The sequence below is a fragment of the Sarcophilus harrisii genome, chromosome 2 (assembly GCF_902635505.1).
Source record: "Sarcophilus harrisii chromosome 2, mSarHar1.11, whole genome shotgun sequence".
Lineage (NCBI taxonomy): Eukaryota > Metazoa > Chordata > Mammalia > Dasyuromorphia > Dasyuridae > Sarcophilus > Sarcophilus harrisii.
The window spans coordinates 320,593,107-320,615,583 of NC_045427.1; positions in this window are offsets into that span (position 1 = coordinate 320,593,107).

Consider the following 22,477-nt stretch of genomic DNA (forward strand, 5'->3'; position numbering starts at 1 on the left):
ACTGATTATAGCAAAAGTAAAAATTAATGTCAAATTCAAAATCAAAATGTCAAAGTCATAGAATATTAGAGCCAGAAAAGTTGTCAGAAACCAAGTTCAAGCTATACCTGAACAAGAATTCTCTATACAACATTTTAAACAAATGAGCATTTAGTGTTTGCTTATAGACCTCTACTGAGAGGAAACACCCGTGGGTTATCTTTTCTGAATATATGCTATTTTTTTTTCTAAAATTAGCCTGAAATGAATAAAACTTCAAATGGGACCCAATCAAGATAATTATACTTCATTGTACCTATTACCTCCTTATGGGCTCTTCTTTCCTTCCTTTATGCTTCCTTGATACCATTACTGTCATGTCACACTGTTAACTTATACACAGTTTTATCTGAGCTTTAACAGACTTAAAATCCATTACAACTTACATGTCTTGATCAGCTGTGAGTTCCATAATTTTTCCGAGTTATACAATGATCCAAGACAACTCTGAAGGAGTTTTGATGAAAAATGCTGTCCATATCCAGAGAAAGAACTAATGGTGTCTGAATACAAATTGAAGCATATTTTTATTTAACTTTATTTTTCTTTATGATTTTTCTTTTTTTGTTTATGTTTTCTTTCACAAGGTGACTATTATGGAAATATTTTGCATGACTTCACATGAATAATTTATATCAACTTGTTTGCATTCTCATTAGGGTAGGGATGGGAAAAGAGAAAGGGAGAGAGTCTGAAACTCAAAGTTTTGAAAATTAAATGTTAAAAATAATTTTCCATATAACCAGGGGAAAATAAAATAAAAAATAACACCAAAGCTTCCATATCTTACTCACAATACCTGTTTTATAGTTATGTGTATCACTGAAGAAGTAGTTTACAGTTATTATTTCAACTCAATTGTAGTCCTGGACATTTGCTTCATTAAATTTAATTTTATTTCATTGGGCCCATTTTTCTAATAATAGTAACTAACCTTTATTTAAAATTATGATTAAGTGACTTCACCCCAGAGTCATTCAGCTAGTAAGTGTTAAGTTTGAACTTAAGCTAGTAAGTGCTAAGTTTGAAGTGAGGTCATCCTTACTCCAGGACTCATCCTCTATCCACTGTACTATCTAGCTACCTCTAACATTTATACAGTGTTTTAAGATTTTCAAAACACTTAATAAATTTCTCATTTGAAACTAAGAACTCTATGATAAATATTATAGGCATTTTCTTCTCATTGGAAACAGAGAATCAGACATTGACTTGCCTGTGATCATTTATCTAGCAATTTTGAGAGGCAGTATTTGAACACACATTTATTTTGTCTCTAAGTCCAGAATTCTTTCCAAATTATATTGCAACAATAATCTATTGTAGTTTTTGTGAATACTAACTCTATTTTCCTTTGTTTTAACTATCATTGGAAGTTTCATATCATTCTATCCACCTTGCCATCTAACTGCCTTGTGGAAATATTGGGAGCCTGGGAAAATTTTAAGTTTAACATCATGTTAATATATCACAATAGATTGAAAAGGAAGAGAGATGGTGAAGCTAGTTAGGAAGCTTCAAGATTACTACCAGTGTGAAGTACCAAGGAATAACAATGATACAAATGTCCTTGACTTCAGGACTCAGAATTTTATCAGTCAGTATTATTTGTTGATCAAGTAAAATCAAATTATAACAGAGAGAATAATCCTCTTAGAGGCCTTCTAAATTTTACCTCTTTCACTTGTATTTGTTAATTGTGTGACTTCAGGGAAGTCTTATGATTTATTTTTTAATATTTTCATTTTACTTTTTTATTTTAATGATATTTTATTTTTCCAAATACATGCAAAGATAGTTTTCAGCATTCATCTTTGTAAAACATTGTGCTACAAATTTTTCTCCTTCACCTCCCTCTTACCCAAGATAGCAAGCAATCCAATATAGTTTAAATATGTGCAGTTCTTCAAAACATATTCTCATATTCATCTTGCTGCATAAGAAAAATCAGATCAAATGGGAGAAAACACAAGAAGAAGTTATAATATCTTTAGCTTCACTTTCCTCATTTGAAAAATATGAATAATGATATTTGTACTATGTCAAAATATTGACCTCTAATATGCTACACAAATGTATGTTGTTATTGCTAAATCATTCTTATGTTTTTTGATGAAGTGCAGGCAAATCACTAAACTATTATTCTTTAACATATAATAGTCCCTGGGCTATTATGCTAATGGGTAAAATAACTTTTCTGTTCAAATAAAAGTGTTAGGATACAAGCTCATCTTCTACAGTGTCCTTGAAAGCATGTTTGGTATAACTTGAGTAGCAAGTAGAACAATAGGGATAATATGTATATTGTTCCCATGTGATTTTGATTTTTTCTAGGTCACTCTACAGGGTGTTCCAAAATTCTCAATGCTAGTAAAGCTTAAAATTGCTGTAAGACTTTTGGGATGCCAGGTATTTTGAAAGCTTTTTAGCTATAAAACTGTGTGTATTTAATATTGCAATGATTATGAAAAATGTTATGTGTCAGTATATAAAAGATAGCTACTGGTATGTATTTCTAACCAACAGGTCCTGTCTTGGTAGATAGGTATTTGGAAGATAGAGAATTTTTCTATCTCTACTAAAGAACAACAGTTTTTACTATTTCCCTGAATCATCTGCATTTATCATTAAGTTCAAGTTCCTTAAGGATAGCCATTTTATAAGCCACAAAAATCTCTTCATTTCCATAAATAACATGACAGCTATTTGTCTTTTGCTTTTTAATATATTATTGTCTGAGTTCATGAGGGTATATTGTTGTTTGAGTTCATGAACATATATAATCCATATGGTTCTATTGATTTCATTTTTTAATTTTTCATTTTATACATTCCACCTATAGTGAATCTTTCTATTATTCTTATTATGTCATTCTACAAAACAATATGTGTACTGTATGTATTAGCAATCCATCATCAGGTACTGATGTTTTCTTATTCTAAAAGTATTTGTAGAGTTTTTATCTGTATATCATGTGATTCAAAAAATGTCTATCAATACTCTTCTTTCATGGGAAGAAATATTCATCTTTCCATATCAACATTTAGAATGATGGGATGCTTATGTTGCATTAATATTATATGGACTGGAAGCAGAGCCAAGATGGCAGAATAAAGACAGGAACTCACCTAAGTTCTCTCCTAAATTATTCCATATTCCTTTAAATAATGACTCTAAATAATTTTTAAAGTGAACAGTAAAAAAGATTGAGTAGAACATTTTCCAATGTGGCTTTTTCAACAGTGAGATGACTGATACCATTTCCAATGATCTTGTGATGAAGAAAGCCATCTATACCCAGAGAGAGGACTATGGCGACTGAGTGTGGATCACAACATAACATTTTCATTCTTTTTGTTGTTGTTTGCTTGCATTTTATTTTCTTTCTCATTTTTTCCTTTTTGATCTGATTTTTCTTATGCAGCAAGATAATAGTATAAATATGTATGTATATGTTGGATTTAACATATTTTTACCATGTTTAACATATATTGGATTACTTGCCATCTAGGGAAGGGGGTAAGGGGAAATGGGAAAATTGGAACACAAGGTTTTACAAGGATCAATATTGAAAAATTATCCATGCATATGTTTTGAAAAGAAAAAATTTTAATAAAAAAGAACATTTACCAGCTGAAGTCAATTAGAAGGTCAACAGAAAAGTCTGTGACACCAAGGTAGGAGTCCAGCATGAAGTCCTGGTGCGGATCAATCCACTATAGGCTGGCCCTGGTACCAAATGCATGCCAGTAAAGCAAGGAACCCATCTGGAGCTCTCTAAAATACCATCAGTACTGGTGGTTTCTAAATCTTTCAGCTCAGAAACACCAAAGATAGCTTGGAAAATCAGCAGAAAAGATCTGTTGAACAGGGTGGGAGCCCAGCACAGATCTCACTAGCACAGTTCTAAGATAGGGCCCTGCCCCAGAGTCAATAAAGCAGGATTCTGTTGATTTAGTATAATAGATCTTACAGCTACAGTGAGGCAGGGATAGCTGTAAGGAAGAAAATAGTGCTTGTGGTCAGGTCCCTAGAAGGATCTCTGAAAACAGCCTCAAAACTATTGAAGCTTGGGACAGTGCATCCTTCACCTTGGAAACAGAGTCCTATTTTAACAAAGAGTTAAAAGCTGAGTAATAGGCTAGGAAACTGAGCAGAAAACAAAAAATGTTTCTGATCAAAGAAAGCTACTGTGGTGAGAGGAAAGATAAAAACATATAATCAGAAGAAGACAACAAAGTCAAAGCTCCTACATCCAAAACCTCCAAGAAAAATAAGAATTGGGCTAATGCCATGGAAAGATCAAAAGGAATTTTGAAAATCAAGTAAGAGAGATAGAGAAGAGATAGAAGAGAGATAGAGAAGACAAAGAATTGAGAGTGGTGCAAAAGGAAATAGAAAAAGGTTAATGAAGAAAAGAAGCAAAATTGGTCATTTTGGAAAAAAGGTACAAAAACTCACTGAGGAAAATAATTCCATAAAAATTAGAATTGAACAAATAGAAGCTAATGAATTTATGAGAAATCAAGATACAATCAAACAATTTTTTTAAAAAATGAAAATTAGGGGGAAAATGTGAAATGTCTTATTGGAAAAACATTTGACTTGGAAAATAGATCCTAGAAATCATTTAAAAAATTTTGGGCTACCTAAAAGTCTCAAAAAAAGATCCTGAATATTATCTTTCAAGAAATTATCAAGGAAAACTGTCCTGATATTCTACAACCAGAAGGCAAAATAGAAATAAAAAAATCTACCAATCATCTCCTAAAAGAGATCCCAAAATGAAAACTCCCAGGAATATTATGGCCAAATTTCCTAACTCCCAAGTCAAGGAGAAAATATTGCAAGTATCCAGAAATAAACAATTCAAGTATGGTAGAGCCATGATCAGGATATAAAACAAGATTTAGCAAACTTCTGCATTTAAGGATCAGAGGACTTGGAATGTAAGATTCCAGAAAGCAATGGAGCTAAGATTACAATGAAGAAACACCTACCCAGCAAAACCGAATATAATTCTTCAGGAGAAAAGGTGGATATTCAATGAAATGGAGGATTTTCAAGCATTTGTTATGAACAGATCAGAACTCGCTCTCTCTCTCTCTCTCTCTCTCTCTCTCTCTGTCTCTTTCTCTATTTCTCTCTCCCTTTCTCTGTCTCTCTCTGTCTCTCTCTTTCTCTCTCTCTCTGTCTCTCCCTTTCTCCTTTTCTCTCTCTCTCTTTTCTCTCTCTGTCTCTCTCTCTCTCTCAGATTTTTTATTAGAATTTGAAATCTATATTTTCTTTCATAACGTGACTTTTGTGGAAATGTTTTACATAACTTCACATGTGGTTTCTTAATAGGGACCAGAAGTAAGAATAAGTGAGAAAATCTGAAACTTAAAAAGTTTTAAAACAAATGTAAAAAATTTGTTTTAAATGTAACTGGGGGAAAATATTAAATAAACACATTTAAAAGAAAAAGATACTACATGGACTATAGGATCACCCTACATCCATCCTACTAGCAGCATTCATGGTCACAGAACTGTAGGGAGAATTTTCCCTCCCTCAATTTGTCCTATAGCTCTAGAGACTGCTGAGATTGTGTTCATTTTTAGTCTGAATTGAACTTTTATCTTGCTCCAACCGAAAGAGCCCATTTATTCTAATCTATATAATTGGAGAAGGAAATGACAAACCACTCCAGTATCTTTGCCAAGAAAACCCAAATGAGGTCACAAAGACTCTGACACAATTGAAATGACTGAACAACAGCAACAACAAAAATCAGCAAAACTTCCCTAATTTCTATTTATTGCTTGTTTTCATAAGGATGTTTACTAGCTATTTTGGTGATCTTTTGGTGGAAAGAACTGGCTAATGTAAGCTATGCTTTATCATCCTTTTGAGAATAGGAAAAATACAATTTATTCTGAACCTATTATATCCTAATACTATCACTATTTGGTGTGTGAAAAGATTTAATTCTAACTCAATATCCCTTTTGAAGAAAAGTGAGAGGAGGAGCAAATGGATAACCTACTTACTCCACCTGTTCTGTATAAAAGTAAAAATCAGTTTCCCTTGGAACAAAGTGGACCAAATCCCAGATCAGATATTGTGCTATGACACTTTCAATGCAGCTGTCTTCATAGGTTAACACTGCCCACAAACATATATCTTACATACAGATATTTTCCAAATCCATTATGGTACATTTTATAATTATGAAGTATGTATTGAGATAAATCTTAATCACTTTAAATGTTTTTCTAATTCAGTTTCTATTTCAGGATGCCAATAAATCTTGGCGTATTTGGTAATAGTTTTCTAGTCGATATTGCTATTTTAATGTGAGGGAAATTATTATTAATAATCAATTATAGGGGAGATACAGACTTTTTCTCTGCCCTATTTTCTTGTTCAAAGTTCAGCCTTTGAAGGACACTTCTGACCACTGCCAAAAATTTATTCCACTTAAATCATCTTCTATCAAATGAATTCTTGCCCAACTTGTTGCATTCAAGCAAGTTTGAGTGGAGATAGACCCTTTGTCTAGATTTTCAAAGGGTGGGGGTGATCTTTGTGCAAAGAAAGTCTCTTCATCAAAGAGTGACATGATGTAACTCTCTCAGCGCCTTATTGGAGTGAGCCTGCTTCTCGTTTTAATACTCATTCTCTCATTAATTGTTAACAAATCAGAATTGATTGTCACCCTCAGGAACAACCACTCTTCCAAGGGCATGTAAACTGTGAACCCACTGCCATGAGGGGTCTTTGGCATTTGACAATGGCAATGACCTTCTTATTAATAAAATAATTGATTATCCAAAAACTGTATCTCCTGAACTTTGTGAATATCACAAATGATTCTTTTCTGTAATGGGTCAATATATTTTGTAAGTATTGCTTTCATCAAAAGGTTCAGTGTAACCTCCAAATTCAACCTCTAAATCTAAAGTTTCTATCCTTCTTTGCTATATGTTAAGAATTTTATGCCTATTGAATCAGTGACATTTTGATATCATTGGTGAAAGATCCCACAAGATGAAGGTGCTGTTAATATACTTTTTATTGGAGGGACATAGCTTACTCTTATCCATTAATATAAAGTGATTATTAAGATGTTTTGATTCAATTCTGTCTTTAAGATAAAAGTCATACTTGTTTCTTTTTCATAGGAAATAATGATTTTAAGACTAGGCAAGAACATAAATGGAATATAGAAGTGTCTTCCCTGTAGACTTCAAATATTCCAAAATTATCACCCTTCTTGGTTCTATCTTTTTCAATTGCAATATGAGACTGTCTCTAATCTCAGGGAGCTCATAATCTAATGATAATCATCATAGTTATAACCATGATCTAATCTAGAATGCAAATAACTATGAATAAATTGAAGATAATTTTAGAGAAAAAAAGTTAAGGAGTATTGAGAAAACTTCTTTAGAAGTTAGATGTTAGCTGAGATTTGAAGGAAGATGGAAGATGGATGATAGAGATGTCAGACACAGGAACAGACAGTGAAAAATAATTCAGGGGACAGAATATCTTGTGTAAGTGTAAATGTAAGAAACAGCAAGGAGTCCAGTAACAACACAGAATATATGGGAGGGAGGCAGGGGGTCCAATTAAAAGGCTACTGCAATAATTTATGATAAGGACTCATACCAAAATGTAAGAAATAAGAGAAACATGTTACAACAGTGGATATCAGGATTTGATGACTAATTATATATAGACAATGAGAAATGGTGAGAAGTAGAGGATGGCGATTTCAAATCTATGTGACTGGGAGGATTGTGGTTTCTTCAATAGTAATATGGAAGTTAGGAAGAAGCAAGAAGTTGGAAAGGAAAAATGAGTTCAATTTTGGACATGATGAGTTTAAGATGTCTATGAAACATCCAATTAGATGTCTAATGAGCAGTTAGAAATGTAAAACTAGAGGACAAGATAGGCTAGAGCTACATAAGGAGACCTGCATAGAGATAACAATGGAAACCATGAAAGCTGATAATATGCGTTTTCATATGCCTATATGAAAATATGGTGAAAATATTTTTTACCAAGTGAGAGAATAGAGAAGAAGACCCAGGACAGAACAAAGGAATCCCACTGTTAGTGGGCATGATGTAGATGAAGATCCACCAAAGGAGATAGAACAATCAGATAAATAAAAGCAGATCTAGGAAATAGAAATATCATAAAAAGCTAGAGAAGGGAGTATCAAAAAAAGAGTTATTTGAAATATCAATGGCTGCAGAGAAGTCAGAAAGTAGGAAAAAACAACAAAAAACCATGAGATTTGACAATAAAGAGATCAACAAGTATTTGTTAATTACTACGTACCAAATATATGCTATGTTCTGGAGTTACAAGGGCAGATAAAAAACATGGTCTCTGCTTCTAAAAAACTCATATTTTTAAGTATATTGTCTTTTCCCTCGTTACATGTAAAACATTTTTTAACATTTCTTTTGAAAACTACGTTTCAGATTCTCTCCCTTATCTTCCCACCCCATCCCCACTGAAAAGTCACATGTAAGTTATTCAAAACATTTCTATAAAAATCATGTTGGGGGAGGCAGTATGAGAACATAGATTACCCCTCCCCCAAAGAAAAGGTCTTCAAGAAAAATAACATTTAAAAAAGTATCCTCAATCTGTATTCAGATACAATTAGTTTTTTCTCAAGAGTATGGATAGCATTTTTCTTTTTTATAAAGCTTTTTATTTTCAAAACATATATATGGATAATTTGACAACATCGACCCTTGCATAGTTTTGTGTTTCAGATTTTTTCCTCCTTCCCCTCATCCCCTCCCCTAGATGGCAGGCAATGTGTTAAACATGTTAAAATATATGTTAAATTCAATGTGTATTTATACATATTTATACAATTCTCTTGCTGAACAAGAAAAATCAGATAAAAAAAAGAAATTGAGTAGGAAAACAAAATTCAAGCAAACAATAACAAAAAGATTGAGAATGTTATGTTGTGATCCACACTCAGTTCTCACAGTCCTCTCTCTGAGTGTAGATGGCTCCCTTCATCACAAGATCATTGGAATTGGCATCAATCATCTCATTGGTGGAAAGAGACACATTCATCAGAATGTATCATCATATAATATTGATGTTGATGTATACAATGATCTCCTGGTTCTACTCATTTCCTTAGCATCAGTTCATGTAAGTCTCTCCAGGCCTCTCTGAAATTGTCCTATTGGTTGTTTCTTACAGAACAATAATATTCCATAACATTTATATACCATAACTCATTCAACCATTCTCCAATTGATGGACATCCACTCATTTTGCAGTTTCTTGCCACTACAAAGAGAGAAGCCAAAAACATTTTTGCACATGTGAGTCCTTTCCTTTCTTTAAGATCTCTTTGGGATATAGGCCCAATAGAAACACTGCTGGATTAAATGGTATGCACAGTTTGATAACTTTTTGAACATAGCTCCAAACTGCTCTCCAGAATGGCTGGATCCATTTACGTTCCACCAACAATGTATTTGTGTCCCAGTTTTCTCACATCTCTTCCAAAATTCATCCTTGTCTTTTCCTGTCATCTTAGCCAATCTAGAGGTATGTAGTGGTATCTCAGAGTTGTCTTAATTTTCATTTATCTGATCAGTTGTCATTTAGAACACCTTCTCATATGATTAAAAATATATTTAATTTCTTCAAATGAAAATTGTCTGTTCATATCCTTTGACCATTTATCAATTGACGAATGGCTTGATTTCTTATAAATTTAAGTCAATTCTCTATATATTTTTAAAATGAGGCCTTTATCAGAACTCTTAAATGTAAAAATGATTTCCCAATTTATTGCTTCCCTTCTAATTTTGTCTGCATTAGTTTTGTTTGTACAAAACCTTTTAAACTTAATATAATCAAAAATATCTATCTAGTGTTCATTATGAGTTCTAGTTCTTCTCTGAAACAAATTCCTTCCTTCTCCACAGATCTGAGAGGTAAACTATTCTATGTTCTTCTAATTTGCTTATAATATCACTATGTCTAAATTATGAACCCATTTAGATCTTATCTTGGTATGTGGTGTTAAGTGTGGGCTGAGCCCTAATTTCTTCCATACTAGTTTCCAATTTTTTGAGCAGTTTCTGTCAAATAGTGAATTCTTATCCCAAAACCTGGGGTCTTTAGGTTTTTCAAACACTAAATTGTTATAGTCATTGACTATTTTGTCCTGTGAACCTAAGCCATTCCACTGATCAGCTACTCTTTTTCTTAGCCAGAACCAAATGGTTTTGATGACTCTTGCTTTATAATATAGTTTTAGATCTGGCACAGCTAGGCTACCTTCAACAGCACTTTTTTTTCATTAATTCCCTTGAAATTCTTGAACTTTTGTTCTTTCAGATGAACTTTGTTACTATTTTTTATAGATCTGTAAAATAATTTCTTGGGAGTTTTATTGGTATGGCACTAAAAAAGTAGATTAATTTAGGTAGTATTGTCATTTTTATTATATTCACTCAGCCTACTCATGAGCACTTGATATTGTTCCAACTGATTAGATCTAACTTTATTTGTGTGGAAAGTGTTTTGTAGTTGTATTCATATAGTTTCTAACTTCCCTTGGCAGACAGATGCCCAAGTATATAAGACTACTGACAATTATTTTAAATGAAATTTCTCTTTGTTTTTCTTGCTACTGGACTTTGTTGGTAATATATAAAAATACTGATGATTTATGTAAATTTATTTTGTATCCTGCAACTTTTCTGAAGTTGTGAATTGTTTCCAATAGTTTTTTTTAGTTGATTTTCTAGGGTCTTCTAAGAATACCATCATATGATCTGCAAAGAGTGATAATTTGATTTCCTTATTGCCTACTTTAATTCTTTTAATCAAATTTTCTTCTCTTATTGCCAAAGCTAACATTTCTAATACAATACCAAATAGTCATGATGATAGTGGGCAGCCTTGTTTCACTCCTGATCTTATTGGGAATGGCTCTAATTTATCCCCATATATCCATAATATATGATGCTTGCTGATGGTCTTAAATAGATGCTACCGATCATTTTAAGGAAAAGTCTATTTATTCCTATATCTCTAGTGTTTTAAAAGGAATGGGTACTGACTTTTATCAAATGCAGACATTTATTAAGATAATCATATGATTTTTGTTAGTTTGGTTATTGATGTAGTTGGTTATGCTAATAGTTTTCCTACTATTGGACCAGTCCTGCATTCCTGGTATAAATCCTACTTGGTCATAGTGTATGGGGATGACTTTCTGTAATTTCATTGCTAATATTTTATTTAAGATTTTTGCATCAATATATGTTATTGATTGGTCTACAATTTTCTTTCTCTGATTTCATTCTACCTGTTTTAGGTATCAGTGCCATGTCTGTATCATAAAAGGAATTTGGTAGGAATCCTTCTTTCTCTATTTTTTCAAATAGTTTATATAGTGTTGGAATAAGTTGTTCTTTAAATATTTGGTAAAATTCACATGTAAATCCATCTAGTCCAGGAGATTTTTTCTTAGGGAGTTGATTAATAGCTTGTTCTATTTCTTTTTCTAAAATGGGACTATTTAAGTAATTTATTTCCTCTTCTGTTAATTTGGGTAATCTATATTTTTGTATGTATTCCTCCATTTCACTTAGGTAATCAAATTTATTGGCATGAAGTTAGGCAAAATAACTCCTACTTATTGCTCTAATTTCCTCTTCATTGGTGGAAAGTTCTCCCTTTTCATTTTTGAGATTAACAATTGATTTTCTTTTTTTCCTTTTTCTAATCAAATTAACTATAGATTTATCTATTTTGTTGCAGTTTTTCATAAAACCAACTCTTAGCTTTATTTATTAATTCAATAGTTTTCTTATTTTCCATTTTACTAACCTCCCCTTTTATTCTCAGAATTTCAAATTTGATATTTAATTGAGGGTTTTTAATTTGTTCTTTTTCTAGCTTTTTTACTTGTAAGTCCAATTAACGGATTTTCTCTTTCTCTATTCTATGCAAGTAAGCATCTAGAGATATAAAATTTCCCCTCATAACAGCTTTGACTGCATCCCCCAAATTTTGGTATGTTGTCTCATTATTGTCATTCTCTTGGATGAAATTATTGATTGTGTCTATATTTGCTGTTTCACCCATTCATTCTTTAGGATTAAATTATTTAGTTTCCAATTAACTTTGGTCTATTTTCTCATGGACTTATATTGCATGTAAATTTTATTGTATCATGATCTGAAAAAAATGCATTTGCTATTTCTGCCTTTCTGCATTTGATTTTGAGATTTCTATGCCCTAATGCATGGTCAATTTTTGTATAAGTTCCATGAACCAATAAGAAAAAAGTAAACTCCTTTCTTAATCCAATTTTCTCCAAAGATCTATCACACCAAACTTTTCTAACATTTTGTTTACCTCCTTAACTTCTTTCTTATTTATTTTATGGTTTGATTTATCTAGTTCTGAGAGAGCAAGTTCGAGATCCCCCCACTACTATAGGTTTGCTGTCTATTTCTTCTTGCATCTCTCTTAACTTCTCCTCTAGGAATTTGGATGCTATACCATTTGGTGAATATATGTTTAGTATTGATATTGCTTCCTTATCTATGGTATCCTTTAGTAAAATATAGTTTCCTTTCTTGTCTCTTTTAATTAGATCATGGATAGCATTTTTCAACATAAATCCTTTATAGTAATCTTGGATCATTGTATTGCTGAGAATAACAAAGTCATCCACAACATTTATATTACTTTGTACCCAATACATTTTACTTTGCATGAGATCCTGGAGGACTTTTAAAGTTTCTCTGAGAGCATCCTGCTCATCATTTCTTATAGAACAATAGTATTCTGTCAGCCATATATCACAATTTATTCAGCCATTCCTTACTTGATAGGCACCTCCTCAATTTCCAATTCTTTGCCCTGAGAAAAGAACTACTATAAATGTTTTGTATATAATATTGCCTTTTCTTTTTATATATCTCTTTTGAGATAAGAAGCTAATATTTCAATAGGTCAAGAATCTGCAAGCAATGGTCATGAGTCTTATGACATACTCCCTGTTTTTGCATGACCTGCAAGTTAAAAATAAGTTTTTACATTTTAAATGAAGTTTTATTGTAATTTAAAATGTAGTTTTTAGTTTGACCATTAAAAAATAAGCAGAGGGCCAGATGTGACTCTCAACTAAAGTTTGCTCACTATTTCCCTAGAACTAAGGAGAAAACTCGAAAATATCTATGTGCATATGAGATATATACGATGGCAATGGAAACTAATCATAGTAGGAAGGGACAAGCTGCAGGTTAGGACTGGAAAAACCATTCACTCTTCTCTGAAGGTAGAACTTGAATTAAGTTTGGAAGAAAACCAGAGAAGCTAAGAATCAGAGATGAGGAGGGAAAATATTTCCGGCATTAGGAATAGCTAATACAGATGAATGGAATAGGCGGAAGGTATATATCATGTATATAAGTTGATAAGGATAGTTAGATCACAAAGTATGGGGAGCAGAATAATGTGTAAGAAGACTGGAAAGGAGGGGATTAACCAGGTTCTAAATAGTTTTAAATGTCAATGAATCTTATATTTATTTGATCTTAGGGATAATGGGAAACCATTGAAATTTGTTGAATAAGGTATTGCCATGTGTTTTAGGAAAATTACTTTGGCAGCTTACCAGGAGATGAGATTAAAGTAGAATAAGACTTAAGGCAGAAAGACCATTTAAAAGGCTATTGCAATAGTCCCAGAAAGAGATGATGGAGAGTTCATAAAATGGTGATGACTGTGAATGGAGAACAGGGGCATAAATGAGAGATATTGTAGAAGTAAAATTATAAGATTTTGCAATAGAATGGATAAGGGGGATTGGGTTCAAATGAAGAAAAAGCTGACAGCAACATTAATGGGCCTAAATGACTAGCAAGATGGTAGTGCACTCAACAGTAACAGGAAAGTTAGAAAGAGGGGAGGATTTGAGGGGAAAGATAATGAAATATTTTTAACAAGTTGAATCTGAGGTGCCTATGAGATATCAAATTTGAGAAGTTATGAAGGCAATTGGTGAGATGGAACAGAAGTTTAGCAAAGAAATTAGAGCTAACTATATAGATGTGGAAATTATCAGTATAAAACTGATAGCTGACTCCCTGAGAGCTGATGAAATCATGAAGAAAAATTGAGGGGAAAAAGAAGAATGCTAGAAAGAGCAGAGACCAAAGGACAGATAAGAGACAGGGCAATCATGCCCAACTGAATTAATGCCAAGGCAAACATAGGTGCAGCAGAGGTTGTGCTCAACAAAATTGATGCTGTATTCTTAAAGAATATCCATTCTACACTATTATTAAGTAAAACTTGTTTCAAATGGCTTAATTGGTCTACACATATCTCTTTTTTTTCCCAAACCTGAATCAGAACCAATAGATCCGCCCATGTCAGGCCTTCCTCAGGACACAAATTCTTATCATTCTTTTTATTGCTTGTCCTCATTAGTTTCAGAAATATTATTTTCCTCCCTTTCATTCCTGATCAAGTTAACTTAAAGGTTTATCATTCTTAGGATGCAATTTCCAAAAAGATGATTATTCATTTACAAAATAACTTTATAATCTACTCTTAACTTTTCAACTCATTTTGTTTTATGTGTAACAAAGCAAATAAGCCTGAAAATGAACTATTTGAGTATTGAGTTAAATCCACCAACATGGATCCAAAAATATTTTTCCATATGTCACATCCAGAGAATCCACTCATCTTATTCAAGAATGCACTTAACCTATATTATATTCAAATGACAGTAACTTCAAGGATTTGTGAATTCATTGGTTAGATGTGTACTCCCTCTATGGATGCAGATTTTTATTTCTCTCTGAGACTTGGCAGACCATCATCATTTGCTATGGCTGAAAAGAAAATCACCTTATGTTTATCCTGGTGATCTAGTCAAACAATATATTAGAAAAAGAAAAAAAAAAAGAAAGTTAATTCAAATTTTAATTGGTTAGTTGAGAAGATTCAAACTGAGAAAGCATTCTAATTGATTCTGATTCTCATATCCCCACAAAGGTGCTATCACCAAATATTTCTTTCTCTTAACTCCCCCTGCTAGATTCTATCCTTTGTCCAGATTAACAAGAGAAGAATCCCGTGGCTGCTGGCCAAAGAATGCTTCAACATCACTTCAGAAGTGCCTTAATCAGACTCTTGTCATCAGCACGTATGTACACAAGAGGTATAGTAACCCTTCCAATAGAGTTGCCCTTCACCCAGGAAGATACATTCTCTTTGTAATCTTTACCTCAGAAAGCTGAAGCCTTTTAGAGAAGTTGGAATAGGAATAGAGTCATTTCCTCAAGAGACAGATTTGGACTCCCTTATGTTTATGAACATTCAGAAAACAATCAGCCAAGAAGAGGTTGAAAAATTTTGGGCTCTCCAAATTTCCTCCACAAAAATAAACAAACAAATAATAAAATAGTGAATGAATAGAACATAAGAGTGAAAGAAATAAACAGGAATCAGAGTAAAGCAATTACCCTCCTAAGACAACTTGAGAAGGCCCCAGGAAAGATTTATCCTTCTGGGGCAGAGATGCAGCCTGCATGAAGTACAAATATTTCCAAGCCAATTCTACAGAAGCCATAAACAACAAGCTCTGAGGGCAGGTAGGGTTGAGACTTTCAGCCTCAGAAACTTTCACCTCACCTACAGTGTGGGAATCACATGGTTGAGAAGATTGAAGGACCTTCCACTGTTGAGGGCAATCAAACACAGCTGAAGCAAGAGCATTTGGAGAACAGAATGGCTATGGGAAAGCCTATCTGTGATAAATGTCTAGGACTCGAAAATAATGTCCAAGACTAGGCTCTATGACAGAGACCAGGAAATACCATTAAAAAGCACCAAAGACTTAAGGTATCATTTCCAGTACCTCAAGACTAAAACTTGATATATTAATAGCTGCTAAAAAAAAAGAATAAAACAAAATAAAAATAAAAACCAGGAAGCAAAGAAAAAAAGAATTCAATTATAGATTGCTACTATGGGGATACAGAAAACCTGGGTTCATATTAAAAAGAAGATACAGAGTGAAAAAGCCACTCATTTTTCAATGAGAAATGTCAAATGGTCCAAAGCCCAAAAAAGAGTTTTAGAAGAACTTCAAAAAGATTTTAAATATAAAATAAGAAAGATCAAGTAAAAATTATTTTTAAAAAAAGAGCAATCCAAGAAAACTATGAAAAGAAAGTCACCCAAGTGGAAATAGAGAATCAAAAAATTAAGGAAGAAAATAATTTCTTGAAAAATTGAAGTGAGTGATGTGAAGCCAATATTGTTATAAAACATTAAGAAATTATAAAACAAAATAAAAAGAATGGAGGTGAGGGGGGGAATAATGAGAAAGATATCATCAAAAAAAGCCTTAATCTGGAGAACAAAAGACAACATAAGAATTCAAGTTAATTTAGTATTAGCTAAGAAACAGCTTAGTTGATTAGTGGAATAGGTTAGGTTCACAAGACAAAATAGTCAATAACTATAACAATCTAGTGTTTGACAAACCCAAAGATCCCAACTTTTGGGATAAGAATTCATTATTTGACAAAAACTGCTGGGAAAATTGGAAATTAATATGGCAGTAATTAGGCATAGATTCACACTTAACACCGTACATCAAGATAAGATCAAAATGGGTCCATGATTTAGGCATAAAGAATGAGATCATAAATAAATTAGAGGAACATAGGATAGTTTACCTCTCAAACTTGTGGAGGAGGAAGGAATTTGTGATCAAAGATGAACTAGAGATCATTATTGATCACAAAATAGAAAATTTTGATTATATCAAATTAAAAAGCCTTTGTACAAACAAAACTAATGCAAACAAGATTAGAAGGGAAGCAACAAACTGGGAAAACATTTTCACAGTTGGTTCTGATAAAGGCCTCATTTCCAATTTATTTGACTCTAATTTATAAGAAATCAAGCCATTCTCCAATTGATAAATGGTCAAAGGATATGAACAGACAATTTTCAGATGGTGAAATTGAAACTATTTCCATTCATATAAAAGAGTGCTCCAAATCACTATTGATCAGAGAAATGCAAATTAAGACAACTCTGAGATACCACTACACACCTGTCAGATTGGCTAAGATGACAGGAAAAAATAATGATGATTGTCTACTGGGCTTATACCCCAAGGAAATGGCAGCCCTGTTTGTAGTGGCTAGAAAGTGGAAAAATGAATGGATGCCCATCAATTGGAGAATGGTTGGGTAAATTGTGGTATATGAATGTTATGGAATATTATTGATCTGTAAGAAATGACCAGCAGGATGAATACAGAGAGGCTTGGAGAGACTTACATTAACTGATGCTAAGTGAAATGAGCAGAACTAGGAGATCATTATATACGTCAACAATGATACTGTATGAAGATGTAATTTGATGGAAGTGGATTTCTTTGACAAAAAGACCTAATTCAGTTTCAATTGACCAAGGATGGACAGAAGCAGCTACACCCAAAGAAAGAACACTGGGAAATGAATGTAAACTGTTTGCATTTTTGTTTTTCTTCCTGGGTTATTTTTACCTTCTGAATCCAATTCTCCCTGTGTAACAAGAGAACTGTTCGGTTCTGCACACGTATATTGTATCTAGGATATACTATGCCATATTTAACATGTGTAGGACTGCTTGCCATCTCAGGGAGGGGGTGGAAGGAGGGAGAGGAAAAAGCAGAACAGAAGTGAGTGCAAGGGATAATGTTGTAAAAAATTACCCTGGCATGGGTTCTGTCAATAAAAAATTATTAAAAAATATATATATAAAAAATAAAGTGCCTGGCTAGTCATGTATCAATTAATAGTAATGGGGGTGGTGGTTGTATTTTCCTGTGTTTACTGACATATTGATATTTTAAATACTAAATAATTCCTTACTACTTACATACACACATCCCACACTCACTCACATACACACAACACATATACACAACACACAACTCAACACACATATTTGCTGGATTCCCCTGGTGGAGGGGAAAAAAAAATATTCCTTGCTGGTTCAAGCTGTATGTTAAATTTTCAAAGGTGAAACACTTACATAGATGCTCCTGTGACTTTTTTTTAAACTACCCCTGAACCTTTTTCATTGCCCACATATTTATGTGAATTTTGTCTCGACCACAAAGAGATCAGGAGTTAATTATATATATAAATGTAGGCATTTTTCTAATGAAGGTATTGGAGTGCCCTTGATAGAACTGATAATTTTTCTAATATAAACTAAAGCCAAAGATACATGAATCACATGAAACTTAGGATCAGCATATTGACCTCAGGCTTTAAAAAAATCTGTAATTATTGTAATAGGGTACTGCCCTATTATCTAGTCTATTCTCTTTTTAAGCTTTGATTTTTCAGGACCAATCACCTCTAAGTATTTGCCAAATGGTTGTTCTGTAGAAATTTCAAGTTCAATGTGTTCACCACAACTTTATCCAGATTTTGAGTCTCAAGAGTTATTCTTCACTATTCTTTTCCTTTCGCTGTAATAACCACAACATTGTAAAGATAAACAACTTTGAAAGACTTCAGAACTCTGAACAATGCAATAAGGAACTATGATTCCAAAGGATATTATAAAACTTGATGCTACCTCTTGACAGAGTTGACAGAGTAGAGCTGCAAAAGAAGATATGTTTCTGGACAGGACTAGTGTGTGTATTTGTTTTGCTGAGCTATACTTATTTGCGACAAAAGAGAAAAAATGCAGATAAGAGGAGGAGGAGTGATAGTGATGCTTTTAAAAAGATGAAATGTTTTTAAATGCACAAAGGAGGAAAGAAGATAATACAGAAATAGATACAGATAAACAGGACATTTTCAGAAGCAAAGTGTATTATATACTTAACAAAAAGAACATTATCAAGACTCAGATTTATATAATATTTCCCAAAAGTGTTACTGAAGTTTTAAGCTCAAATAACTTTTAGAAAACCTTGCAAATGATCATTTTCCCTCTTCCTTATATATGGAAATGTTTGTATTTGTTAGCATTTGTCAAATTCAGAATAACAAGAAATTAAAATTAAACAGAAAAAGTCAAAACTGCCTTGTACCCTTGCCACTTTCACATTCTGCTTTTCATAACTTAGTAATCTTCCACTTTGGGTCACTTCTACTATCTCCTCTGCTGCAGCTTTAGACATATGGAATATCATTTCATAAGATCTAACACAAACTTTTCTTATATAATCACAAATAGGTCCTCAGAACTTCAGAGCAATATGCTTATTCAGCTTCAGTTAACTATCTTGGAAGCTGTTAGAAATGTAGACACTCTAAATTTCCCCCTAGGAAAAGACCTTTACTCCTACCTTAATGGGAAGAACAAAATCATTCATCATGATATCTTCAACACCATCTCCTCAAAACTTCTTTACATTTTCAGCATACCTTTTGTTCTTTGCTCTATTGTCAGAGGATTTTCCTCCTTGCCAAGGTCAATTTCTCTTTTTGTGCTATTCTTTGATCTCATTCTCTTCTCTTTACTTCAGATATAGTTTCTCAATCCCTGTTGATCTCTCTGTTTCCATCTTTCTGGCTTCCCCTGAGAAAATTAACTATAAAAAAGCCATCTCCATAATAGTGGTGGTTCTTATTCAAAATCTTGGGTAATTTAGTAGCATAAGTGACCTCTGATGGTGGGATAGGAATGTTATGTCACTGGGATTTGCTGCATTTTGTAGACCAGATTTCTATTGCATGGATTCTGGGAATAAATAAGAAGCCAGTCTTAATCTTGCTTTTCCTAATTCCAAGAAAGCACAGTAGTTGCTGCAAATAAAATTCTGTTCAGGGATTATTTTCTAGTGCATTTTTCAGGCTGGTTTTTATACTAAAATCTTCCCAGAAAAATCTTAATAAATCTTATAGGATCATAGATATGGAGCTAGAAGACATTTTAAAGATAAATGAAAAATAAAATATCTAGAATATCAAAAAAATGATGAAAACAGGGAATTACGTAATAAAACAATTGATAATGGTTAAAAAATAGAAACAGATTGAATAATGGAATGAGTTTAAAAAAGGGTGAATAGGAAACAATATGATTCAGTGACCTAGTGTTTGATAAATGAAAAATAAAATTATTTTAAAAATACTCCTATTTGATAAAAACTGCTGTGAAAATTCAAAAGTAGTCTAGTAGAAAATAGGCTTAGATAAACACCTTATAACATATTCTACAGTGTTTTCAAAAAGGATGTGACCCTAACATTAAAGATCATTAGTAAAAAATCAGAAGAGAAACAGATCATCTAAGTCTTCTAATAATAAGTAAAGATATATTATTAATCAAACAATGGATAAACACACTACAAAAGTTTAAAATAAATAATTTCAATTACATGAAACTGAACAGATTTCGCACAACCAAAATTAGTGCACCTGTGATAAAAAAATGGGGGGGAGTGGGGTAAATGGTTGAATGGGGGGAAAAAACAGTGTATAAGGGTTTAACATCCAAGATACATAAACAATTAATATATACTTATATAAATATACACATATGTAAATATACCTAATTTTACAAACTTATAAGTAGACATAAAAAGTCATTTCCCAGTAGATAACATAGTCAGAGGATATAAGCAAACAATTCTCAAAAGAAGCACTGAAAACTATTAACAAGCACAGGAAATAATAGTATAATTCACAGTAAGAGAAGTGAAAATCATAACAAATTTGAGGTTTACCTCATACTCTTAAAATTGGCAATAAAATGGGAATTGTTTGTGTACCAGAGCTTGTAGAAAAGTAGATACACTAGGCATCATTGGTGGAAGTATGGAACAATGCAACTATTTTGTAAAGCAATTGAGAATTATGCAAATAAAGTGGCTTAAGATTGTCACTTTATTTGACTGACCATATATTCCACTACTGGGCTTATATCCTCAAAGATCTCAATAGTAAGAAAACAATTTCCACATAAATCAGAATGTTTATAATAAATTTTTGTGATAGCAGAGTATTTAAAATAAAATAGATACCCATTTATTTAAAAATAGGTTAACTAAATTGTAGTATATGGATGTAATATGGTGATATTGTCCTATAAGAAATAACAACTGTGATGAACAAAGAAAAGCATGGAAAGATCCACATGAATTGCTGCAAAGTAAACAGAGCCAGGAAAATAATAGATATACACAATATCAAAAATAAAATTGAAAAAGAATGTCTGATTAAATTATAAAAAACAAGCATGTCTTGAAAGAAGAAATATGAGAAGACATTCTCACATTACCCCTTTGCAGAGATAGAAGGTCCAGCAGTATTGTACATATTTTTCAGACTTTTTCAATATGTTCAATAGCTATGCTAATTTTTCCTCTTCTTTTTCTTATATTTTTGTCTTAAATATTTTGTGATATGGGATATTTTCCTCAAAAGGGTATGGATACTTAGAGAAATTATGGTAATATGAAAGAAACAGAATATATCAATATAAATTTCTTTAAAGCAAATAAAAATTATTCAAAATCATATACCTAGTAAATATCTAAACTGGAATTCAAATCCAAATTTTTCTGAGTCCAAGACTACACACCACTCTGTACTCTCTCTCCATAGAAATTTAAGTTCATGCTTTAACACAGTAGTCTTCATATCCATGTAACTGAGTGATGCTTGCTGGAAAAGTAAGGGAGATCCAATTGAAAATAGCATATCAGAACTTTGTGGAAGCTCTGGACCAACTGACAGTATTTAAAGCTTGCTGCACCCGAATGATAAGTAAAGGTGACACATTAAGTTGGTTTGGCATCTCCATGCACATTTGTCAGGCTTTGCCTAGCTCTCATCAGTTAGGATGGTATGGATGAGAACATATAGCTAATCACGTGTTGAAGTATTTGACATTTGAGAGATACATGATAGAATCTGAAAGACACATGGAAAAATAATCTCTGCTTGTTCTTTTCTGTGAGTTTTAAAAATTTCATTGATGTTATTTTCTTTTTTGGCACCACACTTATTACTCTTCCTTTTCCCTCTCCACCAAAAAGAAAAAAATTAATTCTTCCCAATAAAAAATAAGCAAATGAAACAAATATATATTTTGGGCAAATCTAAATATGTATGTCACATTCTGCATCTCTAGCCCATCAGTCTTCTGTTAAGAGGTAGATTAAATCATCAGGAGCCATGTTTTATTATTGTATTAATCAGAGTTCTGAAGTCTTTCAAAATTGGATTTCTCTATGATGATTTAATCATTGAATAAATTGTTTTCCTGGTTCTGCTTCTTTTACTCTGTATCAGTTCATATAGGTTTCTCCGAATGCTTACATTGCCTCATTTCTTATGATGTAAAAATATTTTGTTGTTTTTTCTATTTCTAGTTCTCTATTCTGTTT